This window comes from Serinus canaria, chromosome 24 (assembly GCF_022539315.1).
Source record: "Serinus canaria isolate serCan28SL12 chromosome 24, serCan2020, whole genome shotgun sequence".
Taxonomy (NCBI): domain Eukaryota; kingdom Metazoa; phylum Chordata; class Aves; order Passeriformes; family Fringillidae; genus Serinus; species Serinus canaria.
Window position 1 is genome coordinate 6012941 of NC_066337.1, and position 14909 is coordinate 6027849.

Below are 14909 nucleotides of genomic sequence, written 5' to 3' on the forward strand. Positions count from 1 at the left end.
TTGGAAAGTGGTTCTACCTGTTCTGGGTGCCAGAAGCAATGGAATTCCCTCAATAAAAAAGGAATTTAGGATACCAAAGGCTCACCTGCCAAGGAAAAGCTCTGCTTTAAATATTATCTTGGAGCAATGGGGAGCCCTGAAGCGCAGTCCTTGCTCTACCAGCAATGCCAAACCAGAGATTTTTGGTTTTTTCCTGCCCTCTGGGAACCAGACACACATTGATTTCAGCTTCCCAGGTGGTATAATGGGGTTTTTCTGGGAAGGAGGCTGGAGGGGATGGTTTGATCCTGGAGGGCACAGCCTGATCTGCGCCAGCCACCACCCAGCCACGGGGCTCCTGCAGCCCGGGGGCCAGCAGGGAGCTGGCCTGGTCACACAGCCGAGTGACAGCTCCCAGATGGTGACAAAACGAGCCCCAAGCCTCTGCTGGGGGAAGAAGTTGAGTGGCAGCTGCAGGCAGGGGAAGTGTCAGGAGTTATTTAAAATGAAAGCACAGACAGAGCTGATGCTGCTGCATCTCTGTGCAAAGAAAATCAGCCTGGACATCCCAAATCACTCTGAAAAAGGAATTTGTGTGAAATCCACGCAGAGCTTGTAGTCACAGCTTGTTCTGCTGCTGGGAGTGCTTTTGGACCAGTCCAGGATCACAGAATCACAGAATGACCAGACTGGGAGAGACCTTCAAGGTCATCGAGTCCAAGCCAGCCCAACACCCCAACCAAACCCTGGCATCCAGTGCCACCTCCAGGCTGTGTTAAACACCCCCAGGGATGGGGACTCCATCACCTCCCCGGGCAGAACATTCCAGAACTTTCTCACCTTTCTGTAAAAAACCTTTCCCTGCTCTCCAGCCTGTATTTCCCTTGGCCCAGCTGGAGGCTGTGAGCTCTGGGTCTGCCCAGCCCAGCTGGGCACAGCCACTCTCAGGAGCTGCAGAGGATGCCCTGGCTGCAGCCCTGCAGGGCTGGCACAGCCTCTGGGCAGAGCAGGCAGCAGGAGTGGGGAGCAGCCCCTGCTGGGGGTCTGGGCCATCCTGGGCACACAGAGCGGGGGTGACGCTGCCTCTGCAGCTCTGGCTCTGCAGCAGGATGGGCAAAGGCCTCAGTGCTCCCCAGGGCTGGGATGGCCTCGGCTCTGCTGGTCCTGAGGTGAGGCTGAAACTCCTGAATCCTTCACTCCAGAAGCCACCAGTGCTCATCAAACACAAAATCTGCCTTTGCTCTGCTCCCAGTGGGGTCCCTCAGCCCTGCTGCTCCTGGTTTGCCTTCTCCTTTCTGATGTTTTCATTATTTTGTCATTTTTGAGCAGCTGAACCCGAGGTCTCCTGCAAAAACCTTTCTGGTGTCTGTGCTGCACAGAGCAGGTGCCAAGCGCTCCAAGAGCTCCAATTTTATATAAAAACTTCTTTTAGAGATCCAGGGTGATATCCAAAGCTCACAGCCCCCTTCAGGGACTTTCACCCAGCCTCAGTTCTGGGCTTGACAAGAAAAAAGGGAAAAGTTTCACTTCTGTGGTTGAAACAAACACGGAGAAGCTGAGGCTTCTCATCTTCCCAGCTTCCCGGGAGAAGAAATCCTGGCAAAGGTATATTTCAGAAAATATGTCAGTGACACACCCCCACGGAATTCCCGTCCCCCTGGAATTCCCATCCCGTGCCCCGGGGCTGTGCCGCCCATCCCAGGTGGGGCACACCCCTGGCTCCCGGGGCAGCTCCGGCTCCTGCCGCATCCCCCGGCTCCGGAATCCCTCGGGGGCCGCTCCCCGCCCAGCAATCCAGCTCACTTGGCTGAATCCGCCAGGGGAAGGAATTGAGCAGAGGCAGAACCGCCTCGGTGATGCTCGGCTTAGCTCGTTGCTACGCTACACCGTGCGGTAACCATGGCAACGCCCAGCAGCCGGGTACAGCCCTTTTCTGGGACAGAAATCGGGAATTGGGATCCTGGGGGCTTCCCACAACGCCCTGAGCATGGGCTTGGCAGCCCAAATGTGTCCCAGTGCCCCGCGGGTTTGCTTCTGCAGCTACAACTGGTTTGGGTTTGGTTTGCAGTTATTCCTTAAAAAAAAAAAAAAAAAAAAAAAAAAAAAGTGGAATTTTCCTGACTGTCAACCTTTGGATGAAGAAACCCTGGCCAGAAGAGCAATAAAGCTGCAGGGGAGCCGAGCAGGCAGTGGTTACAGGAGCCAGCAGATTTGTTCTGGGCTTTTCCTGGTGAAGAGAAGGGAACGGTGTCCTTGTTCCTGCAGGGTCAAAGCCATTGGAGCTGCCACAAATAAACACCCCCTGCTCTGAGCAGCGCCAGGTTCTTATTGCTCCTCCTGGGGAATGGCCCCAGGAGCAAGGAAAAGTGGGAAATGGGGGTGGGAATTCTCAGAATCTCTGCTGGTCAGGGTGGCTCTGAGATCCTTACAGGTCTCTTTTCCCAGCCTGGCAGCTGAAGGAGTCAGAGCTCTTTAGTTCTCATTCTCAAGGTTGTTTATTGTATCTTATCTACAAAATTCTTTCTCTGGCCTGCCAAGGTCTGTCCAGCAGGTCAGATCGGGAAGGAGATTGAGAAGAAAAAGCGGCTTTGGGGAAGGAGCACGCACGGGAGGAGGAGGCTCGCAGTAAAATATGATAAATGTTTGGGATTAAGCACTAAAGCCAGAAGGGGAGAGTAATCTGGATCACTGCTGGGGAGTGGCTGTGTGTCCATCTGGAGCGTTTCAGGGCTGCCTGACGGGAGCCTGGGGCTGTCAGCAGTGCAGATGTGCCGGGACAGGGCTGGAATAGGGACGGGGATCCCAAAACCTGCCAAAACCCGGGAGCAGGGGGGGGTAGGGCTGCTTTAACCACTCGCGTTTGGGCTCGGAGCAGCTCGCAGATTTCACTCTGCTGTGCTTTCGAAGCCTGGTGCAGGGCAGCTCCGGAGCCGAGAGCGGATCTGCCCTGCGGGGGAAAGGCAGAGCCTGGCGGGGAGCGGGGAGGAGCGGCCCGGCCGTGGGGACGCGGGGCTGGGGGAGCCCGGTTCGGGCAAGACAGGCGGCCCTGGGCCGGGCACGGGCAGGACAGGGCTGGCCGGGGTCACTCGTGGTCACTCGGCCGGCAGTGCCCGCTCCAGCCCCGGCGGAGGCTCTGGCGCATCCCGAGCCGGGAGCTGCGCGGTTGCCAAGCAACAGCGAGATCGAGCAGCAGCATCCTTGCCCTGCCCTGCCCTCCCTGCCCTGCCCTCCCTCCCCTGCCCTGCCCTGCCCTGCCCTCCCTCCCCTGCCCTGCCCTGCCCTCCCTGCCCTGCCCTGCCCTGCCCTACCTCCCCTGCCCTGCCCTGTCCTGCCCTGCCCAGCCTTGCCCTCCCCTCCCCTGCCCTCCCTGCCCTCCCCTGCCCTCCCTGCCCTCTCCTGCCCTGCCCTGCCCTGCCCAGCCCAGCCTTGCCCTCCCCTCCCCTGCCCTCTCTGACCTCTCCTGTCCTGCCCTGCCCTGCCCTGCCCAGCCTTGCCCTGCCCTCCCCTGCCCTGCCCTGCCCTGCCCTGCCCTGCCCAGCCTTGCCCTGCCCTCCCCTGCCCTCCCTGCCCTCTCCTGCCCTGCCCTGCCCTGCCCTGCCCTGCCCAACCTTGCCCTGCCCTCCCCGTGCCCAGGATTTTCTCCTGGGAAGCTGAGAAGCTTCAGAGAAAAAAGGAAACCAGCAATTAACTCATTTGCTTCTCCTGTGTTTTGTTGCTTTGGGATGTGGTTGGAGATTGTTTAACCAACCTGTGAATTGGTTTTATTTAATGACCAGTCCTGGTGCAGCTGTGCTGGGACGCTGGAGAGAGTCACAGGTTTTTCATTAATATCTCGTTAAACCTTCTGTCTGTAGCCTTTTCTATTCTTTAGAGTAGCATAATAAATAATATAATATAATATAATATAATATAATATAATATAATATAATATAATATAATATAATATAATATAATATAATATAATATAATATAATATAATATAATATAATATAATATAATATAATATAATATAATACAATAACAAATGAGCCTTTTAAGAGCATGCAGTCTCAACTCCTCCTCCATCCAGGGGACCCCAAAAACCCCCCGTTCAGGAGTGAGGAGTGCTGCACACCCCACAGAGGGGCAGTTTCTGTTTCTGGGGTTGGGTATCCTCCCAAAGTTCTCCCAAAGGGAAGCAGCCCCAGGAAACACTGCAGGTGTCACAAACCCCTTCCACCAGCACAACCAGAGCAATTCCAGCAGAGGGGAGCTGGCCCTGGTGTTGAAATGATGGAATGATCTCTGAGTGGGGAGCTGAGTGCTGATTTCAGCTTCAGTGCTGCTTTTCTCCTCTCTTTGTTTGGAATTCCAGGTTGGGAAGATGTTTGTGGGCTCTCCTCCATGGCCACATTACACAGGGCCCTCCCCTGGGTGTTTGTGCCTCACACCACTCCCTGTTAATTTGGGGTTTCTGCTGAATAAATAGTGCCTGGCTATTTGATTTTTTTTTTTTTTCTCAAACACATTTGTGATGACAATAAATTAAATTGCTTTCTGATGTTTGACAAATATAATTTTCAGGGTGGGCTTTTTTTTAATCTTTTTTTTTTTTTTTTACTGACAATGATTGCAAATAAAATTTAAAAAACCAACAACCCAACCAGTCATCAACTCCAGAAAGCAAGAAAGTGCATTTTATCAACAGAGTGAAATTAGATACCTGTCAAAATACATTTGTCCTGAAAATAACTATTCATACACTTCATTTTCCTGCACAAATAGATACTCATCTGCTCTCCTCTGCCTGTCATTTGGTGCTCTGAGCCAGCACTGGCTGTGGGAGGGAAATATTGAAAGCTGCTTCCAAAGCAATGGGCAGGCTGGCTTTATAATTTCTGCCTCTGGCTTCCTTCACTTCATTACGAACGGGGAGGGAAACATCTATTTAAAGTCAATCAAATCCAACTGTCTTCCCAAACACGAATTCCTGGGCTCTCGCAGATGTGCAGCTCTGGGGTTTGATGTCCCAGGCAGGGCAGGGTCCTTGGGGTGCCCAGGGAGATCCAAAGGGGGTGTAGGCCTCTGGGATGGGAGCATTTGAAGTCCTTTCACTAGGGATGGGCACTCCCAAGTCTCTTTGTGGTGGTCACAGAGATCCAAAGGGGGTTTAGAGCTCTGGATGGGAGCCTTTGAAGTCCTGTCCACAAGGGCTGGATGCTCCCGGGTCTGTTCCACTGGATTTCTTCGGAGGGCTTTGGTGAAAAACCAAATGAATCAGGCCCAGGGCTGCAGGGAAGGTCAGGCATCCCCCTCTGTGAGGATCCTGCTTCCTTAAAACACCGGAGCTGTTTCCAGCTGAAAATTCCCACTGAAAGCAGCTGGAAGCTGCCTGAGCTGAGCAGGGAGAGCTCGAGGAGATGGTGGGAGATATCAAAGGAAAAAGCTGTGGTGGTGTTTCTACCTAGATCAAAACCCCAAAAATACCACATGAAAAACAACTTTGCAGCAACCTTGAGGCCAGTGGGATTTAGAATTCAAAGTGGTTTGGATCCAGCCTTTATAGAGACAAAAAATGGTTAAAAATCCCTTCCCTGCTGCTGAAATGCGGGAGCTTCCCTCTCTCCCTTCCTCGGTATGGCAGAGGCAGCTCTGGCAGGCAGCTCCTGGAGGGAAGGGAGCAGAGCACTGGCAGGTTTGTGGACTGAAGTGTGTGGACTGGGTTTTAATTTGCCAGTCCCAGCCCTCCATGAGGAGCTGCTAATAAAATTCCCTCTCTTGTACAGTCTTCCAGCACGAGCAGAGCACATCTGAAAACGGTGGGGATGAAAGAGCTGGCTTTGACCGAAGGAGAAAGCAGGATTTGAAAGCCTGCAGAACCAACAACGCTCATTAGCATCTGCCTTTCTTCTGGAAGGGCTCGGGGGATGTGAGCACGTTTAACACCGGGTGTGTCAAAGGAAACCACTCACAGCTCAGCACAGCACCCCTGGTGACAGAACACCTGTGGTGGCAAAGGCCCCCCTCTGCCCAGCAGCACCCCAGCTTCTGCTCCCGGATCTCCCAACTTCCTCCTCTCAGCTGAGCTGGGAATTCAGGCTCAGCTCTTCATCCTCTGACCTCATTCCAGTTTCATTTCTTTGGGGCAAGAAGGGGCAAGGGGTGGATGAGGAGCTGGGGGGAGGGATGACCCCTAGTCTGGTGCACCCCTGATCCTCCCCCTGCTCTGGGGGCTCCCCTGCCCAGGTGCCCTGTGTGGATGGGCTCCAGGCACCAGCAGGGACTGCTCCTCTGGCTGCATCCCCTCCCTTCTCCCCACAACAGCTCCAGCCCTGAAATTGCTTTAAAATTAACTGGGAAAGCAGAGGTGGGAAGTGAATCCACGCCTGGCAGGGCAGTCCCCTGTGTCCCTGCAGCTCGGACACACCCACACCAAATCTGCCAAGGTGAGCCTGGGTTACCTCTGGACCTGGAGCTTCAAACCTGGGCAGCCCCTGAGGGTAGGAAATATCCTCAGCTCCAGAGGGTGCTGAGCCCCCCAGCCCCTCTCTGAGGACAGGACACCCCCAGCCCCAAATCCCACTGCTTCAGCCCCCCTTGCCCTGCAGGGGGGAGCAGAGCAGCGAAAGCCTCGTTAACTCTGCACTTTGGAGCTGAAATATCCTTTATCAGAAATTTATAACCCATTTAAAGTGAATCCATTCAGGGCCCAGTGAGGATCCTGGCTGAGGGAGGAGACAGTCCCTGTCCAGAGCCAGGCTGAGCTCAGGGACAGTCCCTGTCCGGGGCCAGGCTGAGCTCGGGGACAGTCCCTGTCCGGGGCCAGGCTGAGCTCAGGGACAGTCCCTGTGCGGGCCCAGGCTGAGCTCGGGGACAGTCCCTGTCCGGGGCCTGGCTGAGCTCGGGGACAGTCCCTGTCCAGGGCCTGGCTGAGCTCGGGGACAGTCCCTGCCTGGGCCCAGGCTGAGCTCAGGGACAGTCCCTGTCCAGGGCCTGGCTGAGCTCGGGGACAGTCCCTGTCCGGGGCCTGGCTGAGCTCGGGGACAGTCCCTGTCCAGGGCCTGGCTGAGCTCGGGGACAGTCCCTGCCTGGGCCAGGCTGAGCTCGGGGACAGTCCCTGTCTGGGCCAGGCTGAGCTCGGGGACAGTCCCTGTCTGGGCCAGGCTGAGCTCGGGGACAGTCCCTGCCTGGGCCAGGCTGAGCTCGGGGACAGTCCCTGTCCGGGGCCAGGCTGAGCTCGGGGACAGTCCCTGTCTGGGCCAGGCTGAGCTCGGGGACAGTCCCTGCCTGGGCCAGGCTGAGCTCGGGGACAGTCCCTGCCTGGGCCCAGGCTGAGCTCGCTGCCCGCCCCGTTTCCATCCCAAATTAGCGGAGAAATGAGGAAAGGCGATGCTGACCATCGAGGCTCAGGGAGGCACAGCCCAGCCCTGCTGTCCCTGCCCTGCTCCAGGGGCTGTGACAAAAACCCGCCTGGCCCTGGGGGTTAATGACCCCGTGGAACCTGAAAACCAAGCCGGGAGGAGACAGAAAAAACCCACTGACTTTTCCCCACCTTTTTTCCTTTCTTTTATTAGCCTCTAAATAATTAACAGGCGGATGGCAGCCCCGGAGCAGATGAGATAAATCCATGGGTTGCCATTCTCAGTTCCCTAGCAACGAGCCAAAGCAGGGCAAGGCACTGGGCCTGAGCACAAGGAGATGCTGGAGCAATTAATATTCCTCAGCCACGGTGCAAAGAGCAGCCCTGCAGCAGGGATGGGCGTGGGGAGGGAGGGAATCTCGGCAGTCCCAAAAAAGGGGCGCAGAGGGAACGTCTGCGAGTGGGGAATGGGAAAATGAGGATTTTTGTGTGGAAGACACGGATCTGGTGGTGGTTCCATGCATCCTGCCCAGCTGAAGGACTTTGGGCTGTTGAAACCAAGCTCAAAAATCAGATTTCTTCAGCTGGCTACGGATGCCACACGTGGATGGGCTGCGGATTGAGCTGTTACACGCTGCGGCAGCAAATAAATGAAGTTTTGGGGATGTGTTTTTGAGCAGCCTGGGGTGAATGGAGAACTTTGGAGAACACAGCTGGGCTGGGGGAGGAGGGTGAGGCAGCACAGAACCGAGCCCTGGCTGCTTAAAACTGCAAAATTCAGAGAAATCATCACCTGTGTGGTGAGCAGGGACAAACTGACTGTGACAGCAGCAAGAAAAGGGGAATGATTGTCCGAGTGTGTAGGAATGCCAGGGAAGGAAGGGCTCTGTGTCCCCAGAATTCTACATGTGCTCATCCAGAGTTGTTTTGGACAACTTGAATTATCCAAGGATTACCTTGGCTGCTACAGGGAAAGCTCCCCCTTATCCTGCTCTGGGATTTTTCTTCACCAGAATGAGGAAATTGAGGTGTAGCAATGCTAAAAACCAACCAAAGAACCCCTCAAGAATGCGCTTGGAGCTCTTGGGTTTCCTACAATTTTTTTGAGGATGAGAAAAACGTCAGATTTCCTCCCGATGCAATGAATTCTCTGCCAGGAGACCAGGTTAAAACAGACTTAATTGACCCCTGACTCATTAATTGCTTAAGGGGGAAGATAGCGACAGCTCCAGAATATTTAATTAACCGCTGAAAATCCGGCAGCGAGTTAATTACCACGTAACATTTGCCTCTCTAACAAACATTTCTTGAGACGGGGTAAGCAAGGCAACAATAATTGTAACAATTAATTAGAAATTAAACTGATAATGGCTACAGCTGCTCACAATTAGCGGCTAATTATGTCAAGCACTTTAACCGTTCGGAAGAGGACTGGAGGCTGGAGGAGAGGGATAAATTATGGGCCCCACCCCGCCTGGAATTCGACACTACGGGGTTTTTTGGGAAGAAAGAAGTTCAGCTGGGTTCCAGGGAAGGCTGGAAATTCTGAATTAGCAAAGACTGGGACAAAATCCATTAAAAATCTCCCTGTTTATCAATAATTACCCATGTTTAGAAGATTTTAAGCTTTCAAGTTTTAGAGCACCATGAATATTTTTTACTTTATTTTACTGGGAAAAGCGTTTCCAAGAGGCTTCACACAATGCAAAACTGCCCTTTGCCAACACTTTATTTCTTCTTGGTTTGGAAAATAACATTTCCATGCTTGAAACGCCCTGGGCCTCCATCAGGTGAACAGTGAGGAGCTCTGCAGCACCAGGAGGGAAATCCATCCATTCACCTGCCCCAGTGCAGCCAGGCAGGAGAGCAGGGAGGGGACAGCATGGGGACACTCCTCTCTTCAGCAGTGCCCTGGGTTGGTTGGGGTGGGCAGGAAAAACCGAGCCCTGGGCACTCCCTGCCCTGCTCCTGCTGGCAATGCTCCTTGGGCAGCACTCAGGGAGGTTTCACACCCACAGGAGCCACCTCACCTGCAGAGCACCCAGCACAGAGCAGGGCCAGCAGCTTCCACCCCCTCTGGGTGCTCTCAGCAAAGGGAGACGAGCTGGGAGGTGGGGAAGGGACAAAAGCAGCTTGGAGCCATCCTGAGGGCTGGGATGGGGCTCAAAATGAGAGTGGGCAGCTTGTCAATCAATGGCAGCTGAAGGACACCTGGGATAACAGCTGAAATCAAGTCTCATGCCTGTTTCAAGGGGCTGGAGGGGTCTAAAGGCTCATTAGAGCAGTGATAGCCAGAAATGGGCCAGGAGAATCCTGTCCCATCTGCTCGGGGGGTTGGGGAGGGGGTGAGGCTGCTCCAGGGAGTGGAAATGTTTCTTTTGCTGTCCCAGCTGACATTCCCTGTGCAAGGAGGAATCCCTGGCTGTGCCCTGGCTCCTCTGCCAGGGATATCAGAGCCCATTTCAGGCCCTGGGAGCCCCGAGAGCAGGGGCTGCTCCCCTCCAGGCTGCTCCAGCTCTGCTCCCTCACACTCTGGCCAAGGCAGGAACTCTCTGCCCTCATAGCTCCCCTCAGACTGTAGCAACCACAAAAATCAAAATAAAACCTGCATAAAACCCCAACCCAAACATTTCTAACCTCTTAATTTTGCTGGGACAGCACAAGGCAGGTGCCTGGATGCATCCCACTCCCTGTTTTCCATTCCAAGTGCTTTGCAGGGCTGGTGTTTAAAGGAAACTTCTGCCACAGCAGGTTCCCATTCCCAGAAAGCTCCCTGCTGCCAGAGCTGTGCTGCACCGAGCCCATCACTGCAGGAATTTCTCCTCCTGCCCACACTCTCCAGTAAGAGCAGTTTATAGAATTTTTGGAGTTTTGGGAGCCCCAGTGAACGCTCTGTGTTGCTCCCTTCAAATCAAGGCTCCCATCAGCATCTGCTGGGTCTCCTCAGGTGAGGTGGATCCTCTGTGTGTGTGAAAATTCCCTTTTCCTCCTCTGTTCCCTGGCTGCTGCTGGCAAACACAACATCTGAGCCTTGCTCCGCTGGTCTTTATGTGGGTACGAGCAGGCAGGGATTTCCTCTGCAATAAAAATCATCAGCAGAGCCATGAAAGGGCTTTGGCTGCCTGGCTCGGGCTGCACCCGTCCAAACAGTAAATCTGTAACCCAGAGGTGAACGTGCTGTAAAAACAAATACAAAAAATAGCAGCAGGAGTTTGCTTCAAGTGATTGTCTCTGCTCCTGAGGCTGGCAGTGCATTTAAGTTTGTGGCCTTGTGCTTAATATTTCCTCGATCAGTGTGGGTCAGGGATGGATTGCTGTGGGAGTTTTAGTTTAGTTTTAGAGGAAAATGTTTGTAGAGCAGGAGCTCAGTGGGGGCAGCACAGGTGGAGGGGCTGAGCAGTGGGAACTGCACTGGTTGTACTGGGTGGCTTTTCCTGGGGACAATCTGTGAATTCTGTTCTGGAGCAGTGGCTGTGCTCACAGGGAGCAGCTCCTCCCCCTGAGGACTCCTCACCCCTGATGCTCAGTTTGGGTTCCTGGGGCCTCTTCCAGGCATGGATTCATGGATTTGTGCCTCAGAGCCCACACTGATGCACCAGGGATGTTTGCAATTACCCTAAGTGTGAACACATGCTTCCAGCCCTGTGGGAAGAAAGCCCTGGCTCCTAATGAGATTTATTCCCCCAAGCCTCAAATAAATGGAACATGGCAGTGGGAGCTTTTCTGTCTGCAGCAGTGGAGCCAGGCTGTAAATGTTCCTCCAGTGATCTAATCCTTTTGTGCTCCTCACCAGGCAGAGGCACTTCCCAGGGATTCCCTTTTAAGGCTCCTTTTCCACCCAAATTCCTCTCCTGGGCAGTCACTGGGGGGCTCTGAGCGAGGCTGGGGGGGTTCCCCCTCAGCAGCAGGGGGAGGATGGGTCAGGAGGGAGCCTGGAGGCCTGAGCCCAGAGGGAGCTGCACAAAGGACACTCTGGGTTGAGCCCTGATGGGTTTTTAACCTTGCCCACAAGCTGTGGGAATGCTCTGGACAGGAGGCAGCGCTGCTGCTCTCTCCCTGCTGACACTCACTCACTCACACTCATCCTCATCTCAAGGAAACAAAGGAAACCCCAAATTCTCAAATTCCTGTCTCCAACCAAAACCAACACACAAAAACCAAACCCCACAGCTCCAACACAACCCCCTGGCTGCACTTGGGCTCCTCTGTGCTCAGGGGACCTCCCAGCTCTGCCTGGGCTCCCTTGGCTGAGGTTTCCTAAAAATGAGGCCCCTTCCCATGGGTTTCCTCATCCTGAACTTGCTGTGCCCTGGCAGAATTCCCATCCCACAGCCACTGCTTTCCCTGGGTGCCATGTAAGGAATTAACAGAACTTGAGGTGAAAAAAAAACCCCACTGATGGCAAACTTTGGTGGTGCTTCAAATGGTAAAGTCAGCTTGGGTGTGTTAGTTTTGGTTGGAGACAAGAGAATTTGAGGTTTCCTGGAGATGTGGATCAGGGTTCCAGAGAGCTCAGGTGAGTTGGGATGAGCTGATCTGCTGCTCTGGGAGATGGCATTGATGATGATGATGATTATTATTATTATTGATGGCTATTGAAGCTCACTTGGATCTGAGGGACTGGGGTTGGACCTGAGATTCCTCATGTTTGACTCTTACCCTGCCTATTTCTTTGTGGTTGCCTCCCCCTTACAAACTCTCCTGGCTGCAGTTCCAAAGCAGTGTTTTAGAAGCAAATCACATCTTCTTCCCTAATAATCCCTGAGAAAAAAGAGCTCCCCAGCAGCCCCAGGCCCACAGGGTGCAATCAGGCGAGCTCGTGGCACTCTGCACCTCAGACCTGACTCCCGGTGGCCTTCTGGGGACAGCAAGCTCTGATTTTATTGCCTTCATTATCCTTTTCTCAGGAATTAATAGCTCCTGAGACTCCTGGCCTAATGTGGCTGATTTATGTTGGAATTGAGCAGCAGCAGGGAAATTGCTGGCTGGGACTGAGGATGCAAACAAAGCTCAGCCAGGGGGGAGATGCTCTGGGGGTGCCTGAGGGGTTTGGGGGTGCTCTCCCTGGGGTCAGCTCTGAGCTCTTGAGGGGTTGGACACTTCATTATTGCTTTAATTTTTAATGTGCTGGGGGAAATATGCCCTGAAGTTAAAGAGGCTGGGCAGGGGAGATGGATGTTTATCATGGAGAGTGTGGGTGCAGCAATTTTCCTAAGGAATTCCAAGCTATTCTCTGGTTGCCGGGAATTTCTGGATTGGAGGTTCTGTTGGCTGGCTGTTGGTAAGAGATGGACAGATTTCACCGTGAGTGGGAGCTTTCTCTGGGCAGGATCTGCATCAGCTGGAATGCTGGAGCTGCTTTTACCCACACACACTGTCCAGAGGGCTCCCTAAATCCCTGTGCCTCAGGCAGGCTGGGTGTGCCAGTCTGCTGTGGGTGCTGGAAATGCTGCTCTTGCACTTCACCCACTTTGAAAGAGGATAAATTCCTCCCTGAGCAATCCTGAGGGATCTCAGCTCCGAGGAGGAAGAGGGGATGTTCTGTAGCCTTGGGGATTCCAGGGAGCAGCACCCTGAGGGGCTGTGCCAGGGAGAGGGGATGGTTGTGAGCTGGGGATGCTGCCCCTGGACAGACAGAGCACCTGGTCCTGCAGAAAGGGGCTCTGCACTCCACTGGCAGCAGAGCTCAGAGCCCCAGAGGGATCAGAGGGCCACTCCTGGACATTCCTGCCCTGGGAATTGAAGCGTTTGGATCGAGACTGAGGGGAAAGCAGGACAGCAGGGGGAGGACATGGCAGCTAAGGCCTGGCACGCCAGAGGAGGGGTCTGAGAGCTGTGCAGAGAGTGTGGAGAGCTTTGCTAGTGCAAGGGATGGGCTGGGTGTGAGCTGCTGGCAGCCCTGGGTATGTCCAGGCCCAGGGGAAGGGGTAATCCCGCCTGATTTCCCAGCCCAGCCCAGCCCTGCTGTGTGGGGTGAGACCCCTCTGCCTTGAGCTGCTCCCCCAAACCCCTGGAGTGGCTCCAGGGCAAGAGAAGCGCTCAGAGCCCACAGTTTGCTGCAGGAGCAGCTCCCTGGCCGTGCCCAGCTGCTGCCCCCTCACCCCCGAGCCCGCCGAGCCCGCCGAGCCCTCGGCCCCGCCTGGCCCGGCCTGGGGCAGGCAGAGCGGCCGTGCCCGAGGTGGGGCGGGGGCCGGGGCCGCTGGATGGCACTGCTGCCTTGCACAAAGCCGGGAGGAGCCGCCTGCGGCCGGGAGGTGCAAAGGGAACGCTGGCAGGGACACAGCTCTGCGGTGGCACTCGTCACAGGTCACCGGGCCTGGCTCCTTCTGTCCCCGAGGAGCTGGGAGCGGCCCCCAGGCAGGAATGGCCCTGGGAGCTCCGGGCCTGGGCACATTCCCTGTGGGATGGGGCTGTGCCCTTTTCCCAGCCTGGGCACATTCCCTGTGGGATGGGGCTGTGCCCTTTTCCCAGCCTGGGCACATTCCCTGTGGGATGGGGCTGTGCCCTTTTCCCAGCCTGGGCACATTCCCTGTGGGATGGGGCTGTGCCCTTTTCCCAGCCTGGGCACATTCCCTGTGGGATGGGGCTGTGCCCTTTTCCCAGCCTGGATCTGGCAGAGGAGGGCTCAGCCACCCCTTGGGAGCGGGGGACAAAGGGACCCCAAACCCTCCTGCCACTCTTGGTGCCCCAAGGCTTCAGGCCCTGCTCTGTGGTGCAGGGGCAGACAAAGACTCCCAGGGCTTTGCTTTCTGCTCCCTCTCCGTGTCCGAGCTGACTTATGAGACAGGGAACAACCCCAGAAACACCAGGCAGAAGAAGACTTGCAGAGAGAATGAGAAATGACATTTCTTGGACTGTGCTGAGAAGCTTTGCAGGTCACCCTTGCTCAGATCCTGATCTGGACCTTCTCCAGAGCATGGCCACAGCTGGGGGAGCCTCAGGCCTGGGAGGCAGAGCAGGGATGACAAGTCCAGAGGGTTCACAAGGAGAGGGAAATGGAGGGGAAAACTTTGTGTGAGATCAGCAGATGAAAATCCAACCACTTGACCTTCTTTGAACTTATTTCAAACCCATCAGGCACGGAGAAAATTGAGGCTATAACTCAGGTTGCTCCTGTTGGTCACATTACCAATTCCATTACCCTGGGCTGTTTGTCTTAATTGAGCTGCAGCCTGGCCTATGACTAATTGCCAGGTCACTCTGGCCCTAAATTAAAGAACACCGTTGTTTTTTTTACTTTTAACAACTTTAAAGTCCAGTTATTGTCACATTGCTTCCAAAAGTCTGTGGGTTTTTTCCAGGCAGGCTAAATGGTGTGCTGAGTTCAAACCAACCCACATTTTTCTTTTTGGGGATGGTTATTTATATTCTAGTGGTGGCTACAGAGAAAATGGCCCTGGAGGTTCACTCTGACCACTGGGAGTTCATTACATCAACAGAAAAAAGGTGAGGAAACGGCTTCCTGCTGAAAAAACCTCCTTGCTGCTCCCTCTTACCCCACACCACCATCATGGTGGGGTTTGGCTCTTCTTGCTTCTCCCCAGCATCACCTGGGAGCCTCAGCAGCGCTCTGGGGGCTGGGGCTGCTGCT